We start from the raw sequence: 26,088 nt of genomic DNA, 5'->3' as shown, positions 1-26,088 counted from the left end.
AAATGTATGTACTGTATATATTTTAAATGTTTTGATAGGTGCAGATCAAGGTAAGTGCGTGTACTTGCGTAGTCAACTACATACTTTACATAAAAACCTATGTACTATTTTATACTAGAAAAATGAATATGAATTTAGCTTGCAAATACATCGTAATGTCTGATGAGTAACTTGGCCTTTGATTGGCTAGCAACTAGTACAAAATGTCAAGTCAACACGGATTGACTTCAGATCACCCGCAAAGATGAAAATGAAGTGATATTTACATCTTGTGGGATTTGGTTACATGGATCTTTTTCGTATCTCTAGTCCCTCATTTGCATATAGAAACTAGTAACCTGAAACCTTTGTATCTAGAGGCATTTGTAAGTAGAGGTATGATTATACTTTTTGGCTAGCTGGGAAAATATAAAGAAGTATTTTCAGAACTTGAGGAAGGGAAACCTTGCAAGATGAGTGAAGCTTTGTTAAACATTGCCATTGATATAAACAACCTATGTATTGCTTATGAAGTTGTCGAGAATCGATTACTATGTAGAAATGATTCAAATATTGCTCAATATTTCTAGTGACAGCTCATTTTAAACAAGGACAACTTGAGTGGCATTCCATTGCACTTTTTCCTCCTCAGGGGTCGAACATTTCCGACTTCCCATTTTTGTGGAATGCCGCTAACGGCGTCCTCCCACTTCCCCGTTAGCCTTATGTTACGCCTCCTTCTCACAATGACTGTTGCTTCCCATTCAGGTTTGGCCTTTTTACACGCTAGTAAGTGTTTGGTGGCGATGGTGTGAGCGCACTGGGCGGCTTTCCCAGTGTTTGCGATAGGATAGGAGGCGGCGGCAAGTTTCCCCTCCCTCCCTCCCTCCCCTCCTACCCGGGACAAACATTTCCTTTCAGTAAACACCCGAGAGCTGGGGACACCACCGCTTCCTCTCTCTCACACACGCTAGTGTTGAGTTGAAACACAATTCGGGGCGTTTCGCCCCAATGACGTCTCACGCGTGAGTGAGAGTTCAACTCTCGCTTGCCCCCTCACGGTGGGGTAACCGCGTTCCCCCGCCATCTTTCCACACCATTTTTTTAGTGTGTCAGAATCAGGGGCGGGGGAACGTGGCCTGGATGGAGTTTGCGTGAGCTCTCTGTCAGATTGTGCCGCTTCAACTCAACATTTTGGTTTGTTTTGCTTTGGCTTTCAAATCGGCTTGCTACCTTTCGCCAAGGAGTTTATTTTAGTCCGGTGGTTGGCGTGCTTACTTGAATCTACTTAAATGATTAACTCGCAGAGAATGTTCATCTTTGCTCTGCCATCAATGCCGATAGACGTCCAATTGTTGGTCTATACGAACTATATCAAATTCGGAGTTTTTTTTTGGCAAACTGGTAGTATTTTAGCCAATGAAATGCGAGTATCCCATTATTCCCGCCCCTCCCGTGATGTCACTAATACCCATGGGTGTAACTGACATCACAAAACAACTATGTTACTAGTAGTAGTCATTTTGTTCTTGTTTTAATAGTATTAAGCATACTTGCATACTTTAAATCCCTCTTTTGCATGAAGGTCTTTTTATAGTACATTCCATTTTCAGTCAACCCCCAATAAAGCCAAAGTAGTATAACATTTTACAATTTGACACTGATCCAGAGAAGAATCGTAGTTTCGTACATGACAGGGTAGCATTCTGCATACCTGTCAACCTCGAACCATTTGTGATCTTACCAAATTTTGTTTTCGCCCTTACATATATGTATAAATACATGGAAAATCTTACCACTTTACTTTTTTGTAATTTTTTGCAAATGAAAGTAAACATAAACAAGGGAACAGGAAACGGAAATCACATGGTGAAAGTGTTACAAAACGAAATGTTTATCATGATCTTTTTTTTTTAGCCAATCAGAGGCGCCGGTACATATATCACTTGGCAGACATGCGTTTCCGGGAAGAAACAATGGCGGATGGTGAAAAATGGCTAGAAAGTGCCTTTATTTATTTTTTTTTCTCAAAATCACCGTTTAGCGTACCATTTTCATGTGTACAGCGTACCAATATAAAAATGGGCTTTCAGTTGTACCAATTACGGCGAGAACGTACCAGTTGACAGGTATGCATTCTGTTCTTGTTGTCAAGTTCTGGAAATGTTCAGTAGACACTCGGTTCATGTTTTATCCAGTTGCCATGACACAAGTGATTGGCATTTTGTCAGAATTCCATTGCCCCCCCCCCCCAAAAGCAGAGACAGCGGACAACATTTGCTTTGGAGTGCAGTGAAGCGCAATCTTCTTGCGTTCTTATTTCCCGCTGTTGGCGTCAACATGTTAACAAGTCGTTAACAACAGTCTCCATTATTGTAAGCAAGTGACTGCTCCACTGTCTTTCGCTTTTAAATGGACCCCCATGGAATTAAATAAACACTGATGTAACGTGACGAATTAGCACTCAGATATTTTTTGAAAATAGTTATGCAAGGGATCGTAAAATTTACTAATCATAAGCAGAGTCAAAACTGCTTTTTTATCTAGACTAAGGGGTCTCATACTCAACTTTTTGGGGGGTCCACTGGTAAATCAGTCTGGTGAAGGCTGTGCTGCATTAACAATTTCCTAATTTTTTACTGGATTGGCGTAGTAGTCCATGTGATTCAACTGTTGCTACAGTTGCATGTTTTGGTCTCCATTTTCCCATCTTGTATCCTAACGTTTGTTACTTCTGCTCACGTTCAGCGTCTTTCTTCTGGACTCGATGAAGCTCCGCCAGACACAATTGGTAGAGCCATCATTCGGAACAAGCAGAGCAGAAGGGTTAATAGAAGCTCCCACCGTCCTCCCCCCGTTGCCATTTCTCATTATCTCTCCACCTTGGGGCATCCTCACTTATGACTTTACATTATCTGAGCGTCGCCATCAGCTTGGGTTGCGCTCCGGAGCAGCTATTGATATCCCGTTTATTGCCCGGAGCTTTATTGCTCAACACAGTAGCACGGAGAGGGAACCCTCACGCACGTATCGAACTTCCACAAATATGATTACCCGGCCAATCAAATGTCTCATTACGCACAATCGGCGCCACATTCAAAGGCATTTTCAATTAAAAACCTTGGGAGAGGCCGACTCTGATGAAACTAGAGCCAGCGGGCCATAACCCGAGTAGGCTATTGATCCCATTCTTATCGTTAATGCCTTCCGTTGTGTGTCGCCGAGCTATTAGATTAGCGCGCTGTTTTGAAGGATCATCAAGAGCGCAGCCAATCTGCAACCTGTTGCCATGCAGGACTAATTCCCGGCAGAGTACCCTAGTTCCATTTCTTGCTACTACATTCCAGCTAAAAGAACCAAACGGGCATTTTTTCCCCTCATAAATACAGTCTTAACTCTACTTACAAAATTCATTGGTTCCAAGACTTGAAAATTTTGTAAGTAGAGGTGTACTTTGTATGTAAATTCTCTAATTTGTGCCCCCAGGGCTGAAAGCTATGCACTTTGTAGTACATTATAGACTTTTACGTGTGCCCTAAGTATGTGTTTGTAGTTTTTAATTGCTTAATAAGTAGAATTTAAAATAAAATAATGGATAAGGAAATGCATTTACATTTTAGGGGATTTCGTAACTTGGGTGTTTTTGTATTTTGAGTCATTCATTTGCATATAAAATTTAATAACTGGATTATAAAGCACAGTGCCAGATTATAAGAAAATTGAAATTCTGTTAATTGTGCAGTGTAGTACCGAGATTTCAGGTGCCATAAAATATACAGTAAGTACCCTAAAATAAACATGTCTTCTTTCCCACCCCACACTCTCCTTTCTCCACTTTAGAACTGGACAGAGCTATCATTACCCGACCACCTATTTACTCCCCGGCCTGTTATTTCCCATTTCCCAACCTGTCCCGGGCCAAAAAAAAAACCCCTGCCGGAATTCTCCATCCTCACCACAGGGATTTATCCCCCGAGTGGCTTGGCAAGTGCAGTCCATCCACTCTCTAAACCCCCTCCCCCGTATTCCCCGCTTCCTCACTCCATCTCCCGCCACGTCTTTCTCTTTTTTAGCGTCGTCCGCGAGTTTATGCAAATCCCCACCACCCCCCCACCACAACTTCCCAGAGCTGTCTCCGCGTAATCCGACGGACGGCTTCATTCCGTCACCAGTCTATTAGGAATAGGAGGACAACACACGCTATCTGTGACGAACATTCGTGGAAAATCCATACATTCTATAACGTAGCCACACGAAAACGGCGAGTAGCGGCTAAGCCACAGTCGGACGCCACTAGTTGAAAAACAGCGACGTACTCTTGGGTAAACAACAACATAATCTAAATCTCTTTCTGATGTTCCACCCAAGAGCATCTTTTCTTCAAAGTCAAGACAAGGGTAACATGATAAGAACTCCCTTCTTTTTTTAAACCCCGCCCCCATGGTTCCTTCTCTCATTCGTCGGGTATCCTTTACGTCAGCCGACTCTGGCGTTGACCTCCTTCTCCTTCCTTTTATCTCCACTCTACACACAAATATATATGGCTATCTCCTAACGGCCTTTACGCGACACCCATCACGCGCCGTCATAATTCACCGCCGCCGCATACATTCAAATGTCAACCACTCGGTCCTCTCATGCTTCGTTCTTCTATTGTCCTTTGATAAGCGCCAGAAATGACGACATACATCAAAATATAGAGCCGTTACCTAATGGAAGAGTCGTTGGAGAAAGGGCGAAAAACCTCAGAAAGCGATTGAATTATCAAGCAGAGATTTTACACGTTTTTAAAGGGAAAGCCTTTTTCTCATTGGCTAATACAAGTTTTTTTTTGCTTGTCTTTTCCGATTTTAATTTAGAGACTCGGCACAATGGCGAACTGTGTTGCAAAAAGAGCTCGGCGGGGGCCGTCGCCGCGGCTTACGGGGCCAGCGCTTCTATTTTGGCATCCTGTGTTAAAGGGCCCGTTGCCACGTTAAACCTCGCAGCTTTGCGCCATAGCATGAGCTCATTGTTTCCTTGAATTGAGAGATAATACATTAGGCAAGGGGAATCTCACCGCCGACACGCTCATGTCACTCAAACCTCGTCTGAGAAAACATTCATTCTGGCCAATCTTGAGCCAATCTGCATTTCTGGCCTCACTCAGTCTGACTCATCAAGTACTCGTTCACCTGAACCGCATTGTTAAAGCTGAATTATTTACCTTTTTTTAAAATAGCTCACTCATAAATTGAACATAAATTGTCCCCACAGGTCAATGAAATTTGAACCTGTTTAGCTGCAAAGTTTTAATACAAAAGGCAAATCTTAAATTGACCTTTTTCTGGAATTAAATTCAGCCAGCAGCAATAGGGTCATTATTTGTTGTTATTTTTAATCTGGACCAATCACTACGGATATTCTTCTTACCTAATTCAGGTTAAGTGATCCTTAATACGCCGCACAACTCTATGTCATTGTCTTTCTTCTCTCTGACAGATTAAAATGAAAACATCCACTTGCTATTAACTTTCAATAAAGGAAAGTTAAAAGCGGATTTCGGGCCGCAACCTTTTATGATTAAATGGTTCCTTTCCCTCCTCCTCATTGTAATGAATTCTCAGTTAATCTTTTCTAGTTGTTCCCCTTCATTTCACGGATGTCTTTTTTTGCCCTTTTTTTCTTACATCCGTGTGGTTTCTTCCTCTTTTCTCTTGATTTCAAATGAGAGGCAAACAGCTGTTGCACACTCAGATCTGCACTGCGAGGCACATGAAAGCGTCTCTGTCCCTTCTACTTTCAGCCTTCTGGCGCTGGCACACACACAAACATATACACACACTCACACACTTCAATGTCCCTTTTATTACCATAATATGCAGTTTCGCACAATAAACGGCCACTACAGATGTAAAGGATTCTTGAACATTAGTACAAAAATCTGTTCTCTCATTTCTCACTTTCATCACATTACCTACATTTCTTCATCTGTGTAAAATGTACGGCCGGCGGGCCACAAGTGGACTGACACCGGGTCCTAAACTGACCCGTGAACTAGTTCTTCTTGAATCATTGACTAGTATACTAGTAGAATAGCTGTAATTGTTAGTATTAGTAGTAGGAGTATGAAATTCCCTTTAGCACTGCTCCATGTAGTTATACAATGATTAACCAATATTGATCCATACATTAGGCGCACTGGATTATAAGGCAAACTACCAGTTTTTGAGAAAATAGAATTTTCTTTAATTGTGACATATAGTACCAAGAGTGCAGTACAGGTGCCATAAAATATACAGTAAGTACTCTAAAATAAATATTTCTTCTTTGCCGTCCTCATTGACTAGGGTACTTGTAGAATATAGTAGTATGTATATATAATAGGAATGGATAGCAGTTATAGTAGTAGGAGTATGAAATTCCTTTTAGCACTTGCTTTATCGAGTTATACAATGATTAACCAATATTGCAATAATGCATACATTAGGCGCATTGGATTATAAGGCGCACTGCCAGCTTTTGAGAACATTTAATTTTTTAAAATTGTATTGTACAGTGCTGAGATTGCAGTACAGGAATCGACTCCAAGGTTCCATAAAATGTACAGTAAGTACCTTAAAATAAATATGTACAATAGCTCCTCCCAAAATAGCGTCAATTGCATCCAGTGAGATATGATTGACAACTTTGCATTTGTTTAGGCTTTTTCACCGTAACTAAAAAGTAACAACAGCTGGCAAAAAAAAAATGGTGACACAACATTGTGAGCAAAAAAGTCAAACAGTGCATGTGTTGTTGTCTTTGCTCAGAAACTGTCGACAGACGTCAGGCTGAGGAATTCCACCGTTGTGACATTGACGGATGGCTCCAGATAAAATCTAAGTGATAAGCGCACACCCGCATTTCGGCAAAAACAAATTCCAGACGTGTGCTGACTATGTCACATTGTCCCTTTTTTGTTGTTGTTGTGGTTTTACTTTGGTTAGATTTGAATTTTCGCCAACTTGGAAACCTGAATGAACCCGCCGCAATTTTTAGTCCAAACAAGTAGGCAGGTCGGCAGACACTCCTTGCTTTCACTCTCACGTAAAACCAGTTTTTAATATTTTTCAGTCACCCTGTATGCACTGGATTGCAATCTTGCTTGACAGGAATACAACCACAATCTTATTAATAAAATTGAATGTTATGTACTTCAATTATGAATGAATACGCTGACATTCCAGGTGGTGACATTCATATCTTATGATGAATTCTCTCTTTAAGATTCAGGGTTTATTGAAACGTCGATTAGGTAGGTCAAGATTTGGACTCTTGCCATTTGTAAATGATAGAAATCAATTTTCAGTGAATGATGATGTTTCACTATTATTGACAGCATCTTTAGCCATGAGTTAAGCCTTAAAACATTTCATATATAATAAAAATATCGATAATTTTTACCCAATTGCAATTCTCTGAAAGGGATCGTGCCAAATTTTTGTGACTGGACGTTTGGTCGCTGTTTTTTTTGGTCGCCGGTCAAATATACTTAGATATTAAGCAGTACTTGGATATTAAACAGAACTTAGATATTAAATACTACTTAGATATTAAACAGTACTTAGATATTAAACAGTACTTAGATATTAAACAGTACTTAGATATTATACAGTACTTAGATATTAAACAGTACTTGGATATTAAATCATACTTAGATATTAAATACTACTTAGATATTAAACAGTACTTAGATATTAAACAGTACTTAGATATTAAACAGTACTTAGATATTATACAGTACTTAGATATTAAACAGTACTTGGATATTAAACATTACTTGGATATTTAACACTACTTAGATATTAAACACTACTTAGATATTAAACAGTACTTAGATATTAAACAGTACTTAGATATTGAAATTCATTCTTAGATATTAAACTCTCCGGCGACCAAAAGACCAGCGACCAAATGTCCGAGCACCCAAATTTCCGATCACATAATAAAATCCAAGACATCTCTAGTAAACTCTAACAAAAAATATTTCCCATTGGGCAAGGCTAATACATGCTTTGATGGTTAAAGTACTGACGACAAACCACCAAGGGTCCGTTCCGCATGAAATACCAGCCGTAGTAATCAGTATTGTCAGGGTGGGAAGCAATTGTGTCGGGTCATTGAAGGCAAGAAGAAAGAAAAATGATAAAACCAGGCGTAATGTGTGCTGCAAACCTTAGACCTTACCCCGTGACCCAGAAACTGCGCTAATGGCTCATTCTTTGAAAGAGACGGACGGCGGAGAAAGCCCAGCAAGATGAAGAAAAAAAGAGTACAACAAAAAAACTGGGAAATGGAAGCTCTCCCTCCAGGCATCTTAAATCACCGCAAGCCCAAACACACCCTGACGACCCCCGAGAAAAACACCATTCGCTTTTTGTGTCGGCCATACGGAGTACGTACATTGCGGTAAATAGGCGTGTTGACACGTTATGTTTTGATGCCTGCGAGTGAAGGTGAAAGCGTCTGTTGGCTGTTGACACAGACGGACGGACCGACGGGTCACGGAAAGCGGCTCAACAGTTGACATCCCGCTGAGTCAATATTTACCCTCCAAACACTACAACTATTTCCTGTAAGCACTCGGCTTACTTGCTTTGCCCTCCTTTTTTTTTCTTTTTTTTTACTTGGGTTTCATCTCTTCAAGGTCTTCTTTCAAACAACTTCTTTTCATCACATGGTTTTCATCTTGTCTTTCTTTTCCAAAGACCCTCTTTTTATTTTATCTTCAGTGGCAACAGGCCCCTTTATGCTTCTTTTTATTTATTTATTTTTTTTACTGGGGTTTTAATCATTTGAATTTAAGGCCCGGGATCTTGTAGAAGGTCTTAAATACAGTTTGGAAAGGGGCTTAAAAATATATTGGCGTGATGGTTATTTGGACGATTGTAAAATGCTGTCAATCAGCTACTGTTGCTCAACATCTGGAGCCGGGGCAAGACCTGTGAATTAAAGTCATTCCGGGTCCTGGAATTTAGCTTTTTGGTCTTATTGATCTTAAAGTTTACCAATTTTGTCATACGTAGTTTCTTAGTATGATAACAGTTAGACTTTTGTTGTTGTTTTTGAGTCAATAATGATCATGACAAAGTCTATATCAGATTAGTTATTATTATTATTCAGTATGGTCTTAAAAAGTGGTCAATTTGCCCTGTTAAAACCCGCAAAGACCCCTTCCCGTACCCGCTAAAAGTTTCTAAACTATCGCATTTGTCCTTGTGTAGCTAACATGATATATTTCTATCCCAGGAAGCAAGTGCAGGCCTGCTATTGAGAGTAAATTAGCCGGATCTGTTAAGGAAAGACATGTATACGGCCTGTAAGGCTCCGCCCACAACCTTGACAAGCAAAGGCGTCTCCATCCCGGCAGATGTGCTGTCAAAGTCAGCCGCTTGCAAAGCTTTGAAGGATAGCCTTGATGTCAAAAGCAGATCTTTTGGACACAAGGTACACACGGAAAGTAGTGGAAGCGCTCCAGGGGGAAACGCTTTTTAAAGACTTATTTAAGACTTTATCGGGAACGCAGTCGCCTTACTCATTTATTCCCAGAAGTTTTTCTTGTTTCTTGTGTGGCGAATTAGCCAGAAAAATATTTTTAGTGTCCGTATACCAGTATAAGAGCAGTATAAGAGCTGATTCTGCATTTTCCGTGTACGTTTTCAACTCAGAATCCGAGCCCCGAGTCTACGAAAAAGAAGTAAACGCCCCAAAGAAAAACAAACAGTCCACTTTAAGGAGCAATCAACCAAGTACAATCCTTAGGAAGCTCATTTCATAGTTAAATGTCATGACTTTGGATATATTTTCCCAAAAGCTATTGAACAAAAATCCTCCCAATTGCCACTCTGCCTTTCTATCTAAAAATGTAGTTTTGTCATGTACAAAAATACAACGCAATACAGATAGACACTGAGGTTTGTGGGTCAGGGTCAAATTTTAAACTGGTCAGGAAGTATTCCAACTTGCTACTTCCCATAAAGCCACAGGGCGCCATTTTTACTTATGGCTACAAGATAAGATTCAATTGCTTTAAGATTATCTTATTGTACTCGGTTTCTGTGACTACTATTTTATTTTTTCTTGTTTCTGAGTCCATTTAAGGCATTTTTTTTTAATTTTACATACAATTTAATGTTAGAATCTTGTCCAAGTCTTAAAATAAATGACCAAGACTCACCCAGATCCAAAACTATTACATTTTTCTCATGTAACTTTTGTAATGGTTTACTTCTTTCTATTTAAAACCCGTGTGTCCATCTGAGAGCATCTAACTCAATGGAAAACAGTAGTGAAGTCTCACTGACGTTATCAAGTGATGAGTAACACTGGTTGCTGTGGCAACTAAACATTACAATGCTTACATTATTTTGGGTAACTGACTGTAGCTTCCTGGCAAACACTTTTGCACTTTCTTGGTTTATTTTACAAAGAAAAAGACTGCGGTTTGTGGCTCAGTAAAGTCTAATCTATCGAATTCAGTAAAGTACCGCCTGGGGTGATAGTTGGACTTAAAGGATACAGTATGATCTTTCACTCTTATACACACATACATAGATATACACACACTTAGACACACTTATACACACACACAGTGGGAAGTTTGCTCCACCCCTTTGCGGACTTCAAAGGCGAGCTGTCCCCCGACGAACTTCAAACGCGAGGGAGGCCATTAAAAGACAAAAATTATTTTCTGTGAGGTCATGATTTATTTGATTGAAAAAAATCAAACCACTTTCCCGACAGACGTTATTTTTCGTCCTCTGGGCTCAGGTTCAATTGCTACCAGGTGGGGAACCTTCTCTGGAAGCAAAATGAATCAAAATGGAGCTTTTTCTTTCTTAACTCAGCCTTTTACGGTAGAATCCCTGCCTTAAGATGCATAACTGCAAACACGTGAGTAATTCTAACGGCTTTGCTTCATGTATAACTGCACACTTGTGTGGTAAAATGGCATCCAAGCGTGAAACTAAAGAGTTTAGCCTATGTTCTTTGGTGCATTTACAATAGGGAGTCAAAACCTGAAAATGGTTTAAAATCAATAGGAAAAAGTGGATAGAATTTTTTATATTTAGTTTTACAAAAGTACAAAGTGATATTTTGAGATATGTGGGTTTTCTAAAGGGTGTCCTAGAGTTTCATTTTCAGTTTCTATGCTTGTAACTTTATTAGCAAGTCAGATTTCACTGTTTAAGTTGAAATCTGCATCCATTTTTTTATTTTAAGTCAAATAAGAAGCTGTCCTTCCCATTATTACTCGTTCATGGTAATCCGAAAACTTCTTCAGTTCCTTATAGTCCACCTTGTGTACTTCATGTGTGTAGCTCCAGTTTTTTGAACTAGGTCTATAATGTCTTCTGTGTCTGTCTTGCTACTGCCACTAAGTATTTTCTCTCTGGTCTTGAAAACAGTTTATGCCATTTTGCAGTGAACATAAACAGCTAAAAAAATGCATCCATCTTTCTCCCAATAGTTCTCTTGTTGCATCTTATCAGCGCACCAATGATTCTGCCGTCATGCCTTTTTACCAGATCGACCAATGAGGCGTAACCACCCTGCTCTACTTCCTACTCGATTGAGCCGATGACAGCGTGTTAGCATTTGGCACGCGCGTTAGCTTCGGTCTGTGCGGTTTTTACGAACTGGACTTCGCCACCGGCTGGTTCATCCTTTCGGCTTTGTTTTGTCCACCGATTGTTTGTCAATTCTGCCATTGTGTGTGTGTCCCTGTATGTGTTTCCTACTGATGAAATTTCACTCTTCCTCATCCTCTTCTTCTTCCCCTTTTAATGTTATCTCACTTCCTCTCGGCTTCTGACATAGGCGGAGAAAATAGAGCGCTTTATTGGGACGCCTGTCGGGACTCCCTCGGGATTTATAGGCCGCAGACGGCGTTTATCACTCAGCCCAGGGCGGCGGGGGAAGGGCACAACCCAAATGAGGAGGGACGGAAGATGAATTTGGAGTCCATGTCATTAATTGGCCAAGACGACAACCCGCAATTTCCCTTCTTCTTCCCTCAGTCTTCTCATATAAACACACCCAATTCACTCACATTCACTCCAATTGGAAATGGTCACAGCCACTGGAGGTCATTGTTTTCCCTAAAGTCCAGCTCTTTCTCAAATGGGATGGCGTTTCTGGTGTGTATTATTGTGTGTTTTGACCTCCCTCATTAACGGCGGCTCTGACGATTGGGTCACTGCTTTTTGATAATGTGTCAATTGAAGAGCTAGCTTGACCGAGAGCTCGTTTACATTTTTGCAGCTTGACGTCGTCACTTTTTGTATCACTTTTTGTCCGATCTGTCAATACACGGGGTCAACCCCGATTCTTCTTTCGCGCCTTGCCAGTATGGCTCGCCCTCATTAGCGCTTCGCGTTGGTTCCGCGGCGTCTTCTGGCTTGTTAGCGCTCTTCGCTTTTAGGCTCGTATTGATGTGGCTTCTTTTTGATGATTTGTCATATCTCTGAGAAAAGCCTTACTATTTCGAATGAGAAACAAAAATACCAATATATATTAGTTTGAGTTAAAATTGTGAGGGTACTGCAAGTTTATGTTTTGACATTGTGTTCATTAGGAAAGTGGATTAGCATGTATACCTTTTTTTTTTGTGAAAATAGTTAAGCAAGATGGCGAGATGATTTTTTTCAATATCTGTCAGAAATGTAAGTTTTTACAGGCTGGATATTTTATGTCAAGATGTCTAAAAACACAGTGAACCAATCAATAAGCTTTGTATTTTGTTTGGAGGCTTCCTCTTGGCTAACAACAGATCAACAGACATTTCTTGTCAATATTATTCTTTGGGCCAAATTCCATTGGTACTCTACTATAAATAATTCAAATATAATTTGTTGTTGAAATAGCAATGCTTCTTTCTTATCCCCCATAGTTTTACGGACATTAGTTTGCTATTTATTTGTGTCGACCTGCTGTGTCAAGTCATATCAAGGTCTGTCATAAAAACAAAGCAAGTCTTCACCTTTGACCTTTTACCTAGTACTGCTCTGCAAATGAAATTGATTCCCAACTCTTACAAAAAGCATTTTGAGAATACCGTTTGCCAAACTTTTGGAGACGACTACCAGCTCCGATTCTAATTTGCGTGTCTTCCCGTTTCATAACTTTGGTCCTCTTAAATTTGCTCAGACAAACTTTATAGTCTTGGTGTCCTTTTCCTTCTCTTTTGTTGCTTTCACATTCCCTCCCTCCCTCCCTCCCTCCCTCCCTCCCTCCCTCTCTGGAAGCCCAGTAAAATAGCTTTATCTCCCCTAGCCGCCTCACTTTTGGGGGAAGATCAGTGCCAGCCAGGAGGTTTATTTGTGTAATTTACATCTCCTCCGACAGCCTTGCTCGGCCCCCTACAAACCCTGAGCTTTTACAGCGGCCAGATCCCCCCTCATAAAGCAGCCGCTCTTTGTGAGCGAAAGCTGGCTGTAAAAGCCACGCGGAGACGCTCGCCGTCCGCTGGCGGCTGCGTACGTAGGCGTGTGGCCCGTTGGTGGCGAGTACGCCTTACGCCGAGGGTGGGATTCTTGACCAAATGAGCTTTGGTACATCCAAGGGTCAAGCAATAATCCCTTAGCCAGCGTGTGCGCTGGGCTATCTCGTCAAAATGGCTAAAGGTCGAATGCTAATCCCATTAACAGGTGATACGGGCTCACCTGGGGAACTGGAGTCAAGCAGTGATAGAAGGAAAGGCTATAAAAGTAAAAAATATACGTAACCTGTCTTTAGCTATTTAATGGTATCAGGTTTTTAGTCCATTTTGAGTTATGAGCCATAACTTGATTATTGTTTTGTTGGTTTTGTGAGTGAGATTCTGATTTGTTGGCAAATACATGGAAATTAATCAAGTACCAAAAATATGTGTAAGTTATCCTGATTTTTTTAAGTCAACCTTTAATTCAGAAATGTTCACTTCAAAACTCGAATCCAAAAGTTTTAAACGTATCATAAGTAATGATAAAGCATCTTATAAATAGCCCAAGTGGACCATTTCAAGATAATTTGACGTTATTACAGATACTAGCTGCTAATTTTATCATCCCTGTTAGCAAATAGTCTTGAACAAATAATGTAAAGAACCTATAAGTCATACCATCATCATGCAAATATATTTCCCCCCTCATTATTAAGTAAGTGTCTATACTTTGTAACAACTGGCACAGTTTTGCAGCTTGCCAACAACATCTGAGAGCGGAAACAAAACCTCAAACGGTTATTTCCTTCCTATCAAATACAAAAGCAGAGAACCAATGTCGTTCTTTTCAAAGTTCACACCATCAATCCAACTGTAGCAATACCTTACATTTTTTTATCATCACATTATGTGAATTGATTTCATGACATTTTCAAAATATTTGCATGAATCCTCACAATTCTGATCTCATTCTATTTTGTATTCGGTGCAGAAATTATCCTTTGCTTTCTTTTTTCAAAAAGCAACGCATGGTTGAGTATATCCAGTGCACAAGAGGCTTTTCTTAACCCGTGTATAAACACACATATGCTCTTTTGTTAGCCTCTCCATCAGCGTAACCAACGTCCTCTCACTGGCTAGCACTTGACTTCTGTACGCCGCGAGATAAGCTCAGCGAGTGCGGCCGTGTGACCGGTAAACCTCACGGCGGCTCAGCGCGATGCCATACGGCAAAGCGCTTAAGTTGATTATATAGAGTTTGTACGTTGACTTGAGCCAAAATGGGTCCTCTCAGCGTTAACAGAATTTTTTATAGGATCTTAAATGCTACATAGAAACTTAAAAAAATGCTTATTTTTCAGAAAGTTGGCGTGGAATTTGTTTTATTGCTTGGTATTTTAAAAAAACAGTAATCATCTATTAGTCTAGTTGAGTTCTTTACTGAAATAGTTTTTTTTGCCAGCCTCGTTGATGTAAATATGTCAAAAGTGTAGGGAAAACATGCAGTAATTGATCATTAGCTAGTAGGAGTGAAATCTTAAGACATGTACATGAAAATTGTCTATTAGGGCGTATAGTGAAAGCTATTTCTTCAGCAGATTCCATAAATCCACCTTGTAGACCCCCATGACTCCCCAAGTTTGAAAACCAATGACGTACAGGACAAAGTACATCAACTTCCATTCAAAATAGACTTTATTATGACTTGCTAAGTTTGAGAACCACTGACTTACAGGACAAAGTACATCAACTTCCATTCAAAAGACACCTAATACTCTCAATCATCATCAGCTTTTGTAGTTCTAACTTTCAGGCTTCAAATAACACGAACCCAACTATGTAACAGACCCCGAGCTGTCATTGCAGTGTTGACATGGCTTCAGCCATTGTTTAACTTTGCTTTGGGACAACACAAATACCTTGGACGATGCGGTCCGTACTCAGCTGTTTTGCCAGACGCTTAAATTTTGGGAGGGCGCAGACAGACAGACAGAGTGTAGCCTCCATTGTTGCCTCCTTTGCTGGAATAATCGGACACCTGCATTGTGCTGATGATGGCATTTGCTGTTCATAGTAAGTGAGCAGCGGCTGTGACGGCGTGATAGCGAAAAACTGGAACAAAAACACCTCATGTGGGTTTTCTGACAAGCTGTACTTGAACTTACCTCGCTAGGAAATAGCTTACAGTTGCTTGAAAGTTGTTAGCGTTATAGAGGTGTATTCCGTTGTGGTTTGAGGCTCAATATCAATCATTGATTGCATGGGTCTTGGTATCGATTGCTTGGTTTTAATTTGCTTGGGTCTACCTGGATTTGTGGAACAGGGTGCTAATAGCTCTTGTTATCAGGCAGCGTAAAGTGGCGTGCCGCTCACATGGCTATCGTTACTGTCAGGAAATGTTTACCCACGTGGAGTGGACAAAAGATACTCTGACGCAAATGATCTTCATCACCCCAAAGTATAGATTAAAGATCCGTCAAGGCCTCCTCCCAGGAGTTCGTTCATGAACTGGGGAGCACACTTCTGTAGCCAGACTGATTAGCCAGATGCCATATTGACCCATTCCCAAATTGGAAGCTGTAAATGTGCCCAGGGAAGATTACGGCTTGAGCCCGAGTCTTCATTCTCTTGGCAGTATGTCCAAAGACGAACAGCAGTTGCCGTGTAAATTCCTTTGTTCGTCTTTTCAAATTGAGTTTGACTCAAAAGGAAACTTGATGAGAGTTTGAGAAGCTAGGTGAACCTTGCCTTGCCTTATCCCAATCTGTCCTTTATCCCTTTTTCTGTCCTTTTGGTTATTATGTCTCCAAATAACTGGCAATCCTCTTGTCCAGTTTCAAAAATATCATTAAATATGGCCCACAAAAGAAGCTTAACTCCACCCTCCATTCTTTTCTTGAACACTAGATGGAGCAGCTCAATTAAACAGTGCCTCTCCTTTAACTTAAATCCAAATCTGACAAATCAGTGTAGAAAACCATGTTGGGACTTTTATCTACTATCTACATCTGATGTTTTCTTAAGCTCATTATTATACCCTGATAGAATAAAACTATTTATCATCTGCTAAATATTTTTAGATATCATCTTACCAACAGCCTGCTGGTCAACACAATGCTATAATTTAGATAATACTTTACTTATATGTGATTGTAGCCTCGTCTATTTCTATCCAGAAGAAGAAAAAGTACTCCACTTACAAAGAGAGGAGCGTATCCAAGTGGGTTATCGTTTTCTTGCCAGCTTTTGGTTGCATAGAAACTTTGCTTAGCAGATAAACACAGACTTAAAAGCATACACTTCAGGTTAGATGTGGTCTAGACCAAGGCTAGGCAAACTTTTCCACAAAGAGTGGGTGCGAGTTCTCATTCCAACCAATAAAGAAGACATCTTTACACCAATCAGTTGATTGTAGTCAAGTGCTTCTTGTTTTTTACAGAAATCTCATCGGTCAACGTGTTTGTTGGAACAAAAACTTGACCCAAAAGAGGTTCTCAAGGACCGGTTTACCCACCTTTGGTCTAGACAGTCATGTTTTTAGCTGTGGACTAAAATATGAATCATTCTTTATTGACTCGGTGTAAACACTGACCTGCTTGGAGAACAATTTGAAACCTTTTGAAGCATGCAGGTGCCATCTTGTATCATTGCAATCACTAAGAAAAACTTGCTTATCTTTGATTTGAACACAGCATATCGTCTTCACCCTTTCATTTCATGTTTCGTTTTCAGTAGAGGACATTGTAACCCAGACTGTGCAACATAAATATTATTATGAATCTGTAGACATCCCTTAAACTTTACTGATATTAATGTCCAGAAGTACAAAGTCTCATAGGATGCAGTGCTTGAGAATACTCCGATTTTTTTCGCCATGAACAGCTGACGTTTTTGTTAGGCTTGACATTCTAACATATGATCTTTTTTTCTTCTGTTTTTTTTTTTTTTTTATCTGGCCGCCGCCCCGATCCTTTCAAAGCCGAGTGGGAGAGGTAATGTAGTTCAGAGGGGGCATGTAAAGCAGGACAATAGCTCAAAAATATTGAATGAGGACTGAAAGGGTGTTGGAGGGGGGTGAATGACAATAGAGAAGAGTCAGGGGGTGAGGGACGGATGGTTTTTCTAGGGAGGGATCCAGATTGATGATAGATCTGCTCTGGTTAAATATTATCAGGGCTCTTTCTGGTGTTTGGGTACCCCTCCCTGGCGTGGTAACGTGGAAAGAATGGCTAAGACGCGGCCCGCTAATGATCTGCCCTTCTGAGCCATTCACTTTTCGCATTAGCCTATTTACTTAGTATTGGGACACTCCCCCTTCTCTACGGGTTCACAACACAGATGGTTTGGGTAGCCATAGAGACTACACAGCTTTATTTTACCCACTGCGTTTCTTTTTACCCTGGGAAATTTAACTGCCGATGGAATTTTGATGCTGTATAGAAAATATTTACTGTAAAGTTGTATGTCGGTAAATACAAGTGGACTTTTAACATGTTGATGGAATTTATTTAAAGTTGGGATACGGTTTGATTTTTATTGGGCCTTTGGCTTCTTTTCTATTTTTTATTTATTGACCTCTGACAAATGCTAAAGTGTGACGAGAAACTGTGACAGTTTTGTCACTTGCCCTGGAATCAATTTCAGTCTTTGCCCACACAAAGTGAATACATAGTCTGTTTTAGATAAAAATATAGCAGTTGCAGGATTATTACCAAATTCATAACCAGTACTATTTTTTAATCAATTGCGTTATTCTGTAATGACTAAACATTCATTAGAACTAGCTACTACATTATACATTAAAGTACTTTCAATGAAACAACCCACATTTTAAATGTAGTATATATTTTTGTCTGCCAAATGTGAGTTTATGATTAAAATTCAATTAATTCTGAGGTTCTAAATTATCTGTCTCTCCGAAAACCTCCTAACGAGCTTAAAAGATAATACATGCACATTCCATGCAAACGTTACTATGTCAAAAATATCAAATCCATTTTCAATTCTAAAAATATTCAAACACTGCAACCCTATTTGACTTTGCGCTTTTTCTAGCCTATGCAACCTTATCCACTTTATTGCTGAGTTAGTTTTCTTACTGCCCTTATTCTTCTCTAAAAGAGTAAAGTAAATGACAGACATTTTTGTTATGTTTATGCTAGCATGCCTCAATCCGGCTGATGCATCCACTGAGGCGTATTCTATTTTATTTTTTGCTGTTTCATGCAATACTATTGTGAAATGGCAAAACCAACGATAGCGTGCCGAGTAAAAGTGGCACCTGCCATCAATGGAACGATAATTGAATATGGCAGCCCAATCATAACCCTCTTATGTTAACCGTATGAACAAACAAATAGAAGAAGTAAGGCAGTTCACATTTTATTTTCTTCATTTAGGGCTTTGGCGGGCATCCATTGTAATTCATAGTCTGCGTCCAGTATTGTATTTTGCAACAGAGACGCAATAATGTCAGCAAAGACTGATTCCGTGGATGAAATGTTGCCCCCGGCACTGGGTGAAGAAGGTATGCGCAACATTGTTGAGCAACGCTAGATGAGTCATCCGGTGTTGACAGAAGTCGATGCACAATACGTATCATCTCGATGGCTACGTTCCACTTCCTTATTCTTCTTTGAATGAGTTCCTGTATTAAGGAAGGTTAAGTAAGGTTAAGTAAGGCGAATACGATACGGTTGAAAGTAGGAGTCAATTTCGGTCTTATAACCTTGAGGTAAATGCGTATTAGCCAACGCCCATCGAACCTTTTCCTTGGAATCAAATTATTAAAAGTCTAAGATGAGAAAGAAAGAATAGGGTAGTGATAAGAGTCCAAATATCTGGAGATTCAAGTCTCAAAATTACCAGATTGAATTCATATGTTGTAAAAGTATAGGATTAAAGTCTTGATATTAGGAGATTAGAGTCATCTTGGTGGTTTAGTTAGGGGTGATCTGGGAATTCTTTGGTTGTAAAATGATGAATATCTAAGTTGTTTTTTTCAGTGGACGTTACCTGAATCAGAAGTTGTTTGCGATTGATAGACTTTCAATTTATGCCAATGTGAAGGAACATTTGGCATTTATCTAACCGAACAAAACATAACTTTAAGCTTTTATTTCTTATAGCGAGCCTCAAGGATGACCTTCCGACATTCAGGGCTATTTGTCCATACGAAAGCCAAGAGTCCCTAGCTACCCCATCTACATTGGGAGTGTCCCTTCCTTTTGAAATGCTGATGGCTCCTCCTCCCTCACTGTCATCACTCTCCCACCTTGGTTTTTCTTAAAATGACCGAGTCATCCATTCCATTAATTGTCCCCCTGCTGGCCTCCCCAGGTTAGAATGAGACAGACCCCCCTCGCAAACCCAAACCAGGCCGGCCCCCCAACCTCCCTGAAAGATGCAGGGCAACAGGGGCCACAGCGGCGGGCCATGGCAGGGGCATTTGTCATGCTCCAAGCCATGCCGCTCTCTGGAGCCCCCCTACCCGAGGTCCTTTGTTGTCCCCGCAAGCCAACTTGCTTGCTAAGCAAAAGACATTTCACATTTCATTAACATTTCAAGCAGCTCGGCCATTTTTGGGGGGAGAAATGACACACTCAAAGCAATTTGATTGTAAAGGATTTAACATTTTAAAATTGTTTTAGCTTGAAAGTTCTGCAATTGTGATGTCTAACATGACATTTTTGTTAAGGGCCAAACTAAGGAGGCTTGTTATAATAATAATTATGTATATAGATACGAAAAGAATGTCCCAAAAACAGCGATAGGCCATATTTAGTCGGTATTTTGACTTGAGCAACGATATTCTACATTTCTGTGGTTCGTTTATGTTTAAACTAAGTGGAAATGATTAGCGTGCTTTGCTCTTAGGGGGCAACTCTTAAGTAGAGGTCAAACACGGAGGTGTCGTAATGCTTTGGGCTGGGCATAATATGACTGGGGGCAATCCACTTAAAGCTAACCACAGCACCCCCACTATCTCATCTCGTATCCTGTCCAATTCAACATTAGAAAGGCGTATGATTGGAGGATCATTCATGTATTTTTATGGACTCCATTCACAAATCTGTGAGTCCTTATCGTAGTTCATCAGTCACTCAGAATTTAACAAAGAGTTTTATTAGCGTAAGATAATTGTATCAAATTGTTAATGAGATTTGACATTCAAGTAGTTGAACTTCTATGGCAGTGGTATGGATGTTTCTGTGTATATTTTCCCAAGCATTTTGTCCTTTGCGTATATTTAAAAAAAGTCTACTGCTTTAGTTTCAAACATTTCTTGGCTGGCAGCCTTTCTCCACCCCAACTCGATTCCTTCAAGGGACTTCGGAGGGAAGTTTGTCAAGTCTGAAAGAATGGAAAGTCAAAGTCGATCAGAGAAAACTTCCACTGCACGTCAACACTTGACTGTTTTATGTGTCAGGGAAGGTCGGATTGAATTCCAGTCTTCAGCCATTCCAGGCCTTTCTGCGCATTACATCCCAAATACCTTCTTCCAGTTGCATCGCTTATGACTTCAACGTGTGCTTAGCGCCCAACTTGAAGATTTCCTGTTTTTTGCTAGCTCTTTTAGTCCATTCTTCTCTCTCTTGTCATTCCTAAGGGAATTTGCCACATGTTAACTTGCCAATGTTCTTGACAGCTCATTCCAAGTCTTGCCTGACCTCAGATATCTGTTCTCCGGGGTGACATCCGTGGCAATTTTCTCTTTGATTTGCTGAGCGATAGACTCCGGCCTAATGATCATTGCGAAGATGGAATCTCTAAACCCAAGGCCAGAGAGGGCGAAAGATTACAAGCAATACAATAAGCAGTCTTACCCCTTTCCCTTCTCGCTACCACTACCCCCTCTCTCTCTCCTCAGAGGTATTTCCAGAATGCCGCCGGCCCTGATGGATTTATGAGCAGGCCATACTTTGGTAAACACCGACGGTGGGCAGCTTTGTCTTCCTCCAATGTGATATAGTGAAGCTCCCCATAAAAAATGGGAAAACCAGGTTACGGTCACCACAGAGAAGGGGCTAAACAATAAAAGGCTTTATGGGCAGATATAGGCCTGTACCATAAATGCCGGAATCTGCAGTCGGAGGGACATTAAAGGGATAACGACTTGGAAGAGAGCTCAGAAGATCTCCGTAGGCACTAAAGAGGAAGTCTTTTTATAGAAAACGCGCATAGGAAATGAGCGTTTCAAGCCGTCTCATTGGGTCGGTTGGTTTTATTTTTTATTTTTGTGTAGAGAGACAGAGCCAAGTGCAAATGCTGTTGCGTTCATTGATAGAAGTATACGGCTGGATCTCGGGTTTCACTTTCGCGGCCCTCGTCCACGCAGCTGTTGGCTTTGGCACTTGTGCAAAAAATCAGCTGTGTAAACAAACACGTTACTGTACAAGTTTAAAAGCCCAAAACGACTGAGAAAGTCACAGGTAGACTGTGAGAGGAGGAAGTACTATGTAACTCAGCGTGCCCGTACAGACACATTGAGGCGTGAAGGAATGTGATGGTAATGGCAGGAGATGGAAATGCTACATGCTAGTTGCTAAGTCAGTTTGGTGGATTGCAGTTAAACAGTGATATTTTAGAGGTTCTTGCTAGAAAATGGAGGACACCTCTATTCAGGTTTAGGACTCAGTCTGGGCATAAAAGGGACATTCCCAAAAAATCTACTAATTGGAAAGTAGACAAAATTATGAATAGAAAAGAAGAAAATAGGAACAACTTGCAGGACTTGGTGTTAATCATGCAAACCCATTTTGGGATTTTTATTGCAAAAATTTAACAACTCCTGACTTGGCTGAATTTCACTGGGCTTCTGAAAATGGAGGACACCTCCATTCAGGTTTAGGACTCAGTCTGGGCATGCTAGGGACAATCCTCAAAAATCAACTAATTGGAAAGTAGACAAAATTATGGATAGAAAAGAAGAAAATAGGAATAACTTGCAGGACTTGGTGGTATTCATGCAAACCCATTTTAGGTCTTTATTCCAAGCATTTAACAATATCTGACTTGGTTGAATTTCCTTGGCCTTCTGCCTCTGTTCAGCTGCCTTATTAGGTCACTGTAAAGATTTAGGGAAGATGGAAGGCTTTGGCAAGGCTCGCTCAGGTGTCTGGGCATTAGCCATCTGCAGGGCACATGTCCAGGAGATCTCAGTGGGAGGTTACGGCACGAGATCCCCGTTCATGGCTTTGTCCTAGCCACCCAAGCAGGGGCAGGAAGTCTAAAATTAGTCCTGGTTCACTTCAATCCGATAGCATCTGGCGTTATCTTGTCACGAAACCAGGTTTAATCCAAAGCAAATTTGAAATAACAGACGAAAAGATCTACCACCAGAAACTGCATTCTGTTTTTACCACGTATGATAATCCAAATGACATAACGACCTATTGTTTGTTCTACACTGACGGCTCATCTCCTGGTTTAGGGACCACTCTTCTTTACTGCTCCCTCACGCCCCAGATTGGCTTGAAGAAAGGCAGTAAAAATAGTTTGACACCCTCAAGGTCCATCCAAGCCAAGCCAGCAATCTCCTCCTCCTCCTCCACCCTTGCCCATAAAGTGCTTTGAATCCTCCTCTCCTGAAATCCCCAACCGCCTCCTTCTTCTCCTCTCCACCCCAGCCAAATCTCATTTTGAATTTTTCTCCAGATCACTTGCATAACGTTAAATTGCTGCGAGGATCCCACTCGCCATTGAAGCTTTTAATCTATCCCATCGTATCCCGTGAACTTTCTCTGCTACTTTCCAGCCTTGGAACTGAAGCTGACCCCCCTCTTCCCGAATATCAAGTTGACAGATCAAGACTTTAATCTTTCACTATCAGAGTTTGCTTTAAGCCAAAATAGCCTCTTCGACTTCTTAGCTATGATACTGATTGAGATTGGACCAAGACCACATACCTGCACTTCAATGATAAAACTCCTTTAAACCGCCGGTGACCCTTCTTTTTCTGCCAATACAAAGTTTTGAAGATCCAATAGGGAGGAGGGAGCATCACTTTGATGGAGCTACATCTTTGATGTTACTGTCGGTGCTTCCCCCAAATTTTTACTTGTAAACATCACTTCTTGAAAGCGCCTTCCCTGTTCAGAGTCATTGGCTGACTGTACATCAAATTTGTCACTTTTTGAGCCTCTTTTGAACCATTTTAGGTAGATCACAGACACATGTCTTTGACATACATGTGAAGGCAAGTTCACAAAGTTACTCGCCTTCGCGCAAACAGAAATTGAGATGTGTGGCGACCTTATGTACGTGCCAAATTCTGGTGTGATGTATGCAATCCGTAGACGAAGAGGGACATATCGGTCTCGGCTGTTAAACTTCACACCGCAGTCTCATTTTTATGCCCTTCACTTCTATGAAGACACGGTTCCACTTGGGTTAGGGTACTAAGTACAAAGTGGTTTTCCGTTGAAAGTTAGTTGACAGTTTTATGGTAGCGTACTTCCTCAGGATGGCAAGGCATAGGTTTATTTGTGTAGCACCATTGTATTTGACAGAAGCGAGGAAATCATTCAAAAACAGGATTTCACAAAAGGATTTGATTCAAGATATCATCTGATATCAAAGTTAAAGTATTATTGTATCAATGCAACATCTAAGTAGATGAAGAAGTGGAAAAATGGGTTTTCATTGCATATTTAAGTTTCTTAAAGGTTTAAGCAGTCTTTGTGTTTTTTTGGGAAGTTACAAAGCGTGACCCTGATTGATTTTTATTTGGGTCTAGTTTTGGGAAATCGTAAATAAACCTGCCCTACACAATGGGAGGAGTCTGGAGGAACTAATATCTACTAAATATGGATTCTTTGAATCACATAAACTGATTGAAAAGTCTACGATTGATGTGATCTTTGGTCCAATTTACTGTTTTTGAAAATTTCGCATTTTTGACAACCACCCCCGGCCCGTTAATACCGTCAAGGAATGCATGACTTTGCTATCAGTGCAGATGATTGGGGGGCGGGCAGGCCTGCACACTGTGCTCTTCTTATCACATTGGGTAAACACAAGCCAGATCTGCATTGAATAAAGTGTCAGCAAATGGGGGGGCGGGGGCGTAGCACAATATAACACACGCACATACCAACCCTTGAGTGCAGTTAATCCTGCTCTGAAGTGCTGTTGGTGAGAGCCAGCTGTGGTTTGGATTGGGCGCTAGGGGGCGGGGTCCTTTGAGGTATAGGCGATAGGTAACGGCCTGATGATAAAAGTTCATTTTAAGAAACAGCTCAGGGTTACTTTGTCTTTAAAGTACAACCTATAGAAATGTAGTAGTGTGTGGGTGTAAAGTTAATGTAGTAGTTAGCTAAGTTTAGTGGAAATACTTGAGTCTTGGCCAGCAGTTCCGCCCTGGGTCAGCGGGATCAATGTTATTATCGTTAAACACACACAGGATTGCTGATTGGGGGAAAATCTCCACTCTGGGTTTGTTTGTGACGAAGGCAATATATTGGGACAGCTATCTTGTAGTGGAATTTGTATCTGTGTTGAAGTCGCCATCATTGGAGAAAATACAGCTTTGTAAAAGATGGAATGTTAGATATTATACTATTTTTCGGACAGCTTTGAAGGCTTTGTAGGTTTGTTTCTATTTCCAAGACTATGCAATTTCTGTTTTAAGTAGAATTGTGGGTATTTTTGGTTGTATTGTAGTTTTCTGTTTCTTAAAAACTGCTTGTATATCATTATTTGGTCCTTCTTTCTAAGGAAAGCAGCTGTAGCTTGATTTTATAATGTCGCCCACAGCAAATAATCCAAAACAAAGAACAACTCTGTGCAATAGACACAAACAAAATCAGGAATGCCGGAGAATGCAAAACCAGAAGAGGGATTTCTGTACAGTAGGACTTGTTTCTCACTCTTTATCCATATGGTAAAAGTATTGTAGTATTTCAACCTGTCAGCAAACATATCCAAACATGGGTGAAACCCAAAGACCTCTGTTTTACATGCCTCTTGACACTTTGAACGTTGCCTAGAAACGTTGTGTAATGGCGACCTTTAAACCCTGTTTGAAATCATTTCTGGCTTGCATTTTTTTTGTTCCTATGAGAAAAAAAATGCTTTTCTAAATCCCAACAAAGAAAACGAGTCTTTGTGTGTTGCACTTTAATCGCTTTGGCACATGTCTACTCGCCGCCAAAGCTGCCCGTTTACATAACAAGAAGCAACAATGCCGTATGGAACGGCACAATGTCAAACAAGGGCGACGAGGGGCCCCCAAAATGACGCAAGTTGGCCTAAGAACCGAAAACAGCTGGATTTAACCGGAATTATAAAGACGGAAATAAAAAAAACAGAGCCTTGGGGGTCACCTTGACTCTGGATGTTGGGACACCGTCACCGGGTGAGGCGCTTCGGCACTTTAAGAAGAAAAAAAATGGAGCGTAATGGCGTTGCATTGAGTGTTCAAGGTGGGAAACCTTGAATAATGTGAGATGAGAGCGAACCGGAGCGGCGAATTCAAGTCATCCGGCGGGTCACTGAGAGGTGAGGCTGCCTACTTGCCCGGGGTTCAGCAAAAGTTCAGCCGCATAGCATTAGGCAAATGAGGGAGACCCACCGGGGGAAAAAAAATCTGAGGCTCCGAGCCGTGGAGGATGGTCGGGGAGGGTCCGCCTTTCCAAACTCAACCGGGAGACCGTCATGGGAAA

The 26,088-nt window shown here is 40.8% G+C and overlaps 1 protein-coding gene across 3 annotated transcripts in view; it reads left to right on the top strand.

Moving 5' to 3' along the window:
- The window catches only part of raraa (retinoic acid receptor, alpha a), a 119,742-nt gene that overhangs the window by 54,630 nt on the left and 39,024 nt on the right, over positions 1-26,088 (top strand). The window lies entirely within an intron of this gene.

The sequence above is a fragment of the Stigmatopora nigra genome, chromosome 18 (genome assembly GCF_051989575.1).
Source record: "Stigmatopora nigra isolate UIUO_SnigA chromosome 18, RoL_Snig_1.1, whole genome shotgun sequence".
Classification (NCBI taxonomy): Eukaryota; Metazoa; Chordata; class Actinopteri; order Syngnathiformes; family Syngnathidae; genus Stigmatopora; species Stigmatopora nigra.
Note: the sequence above shows the minus strand (reverse complement) of the source record. Positions and strands in the feature narration are given on the sequence as shown.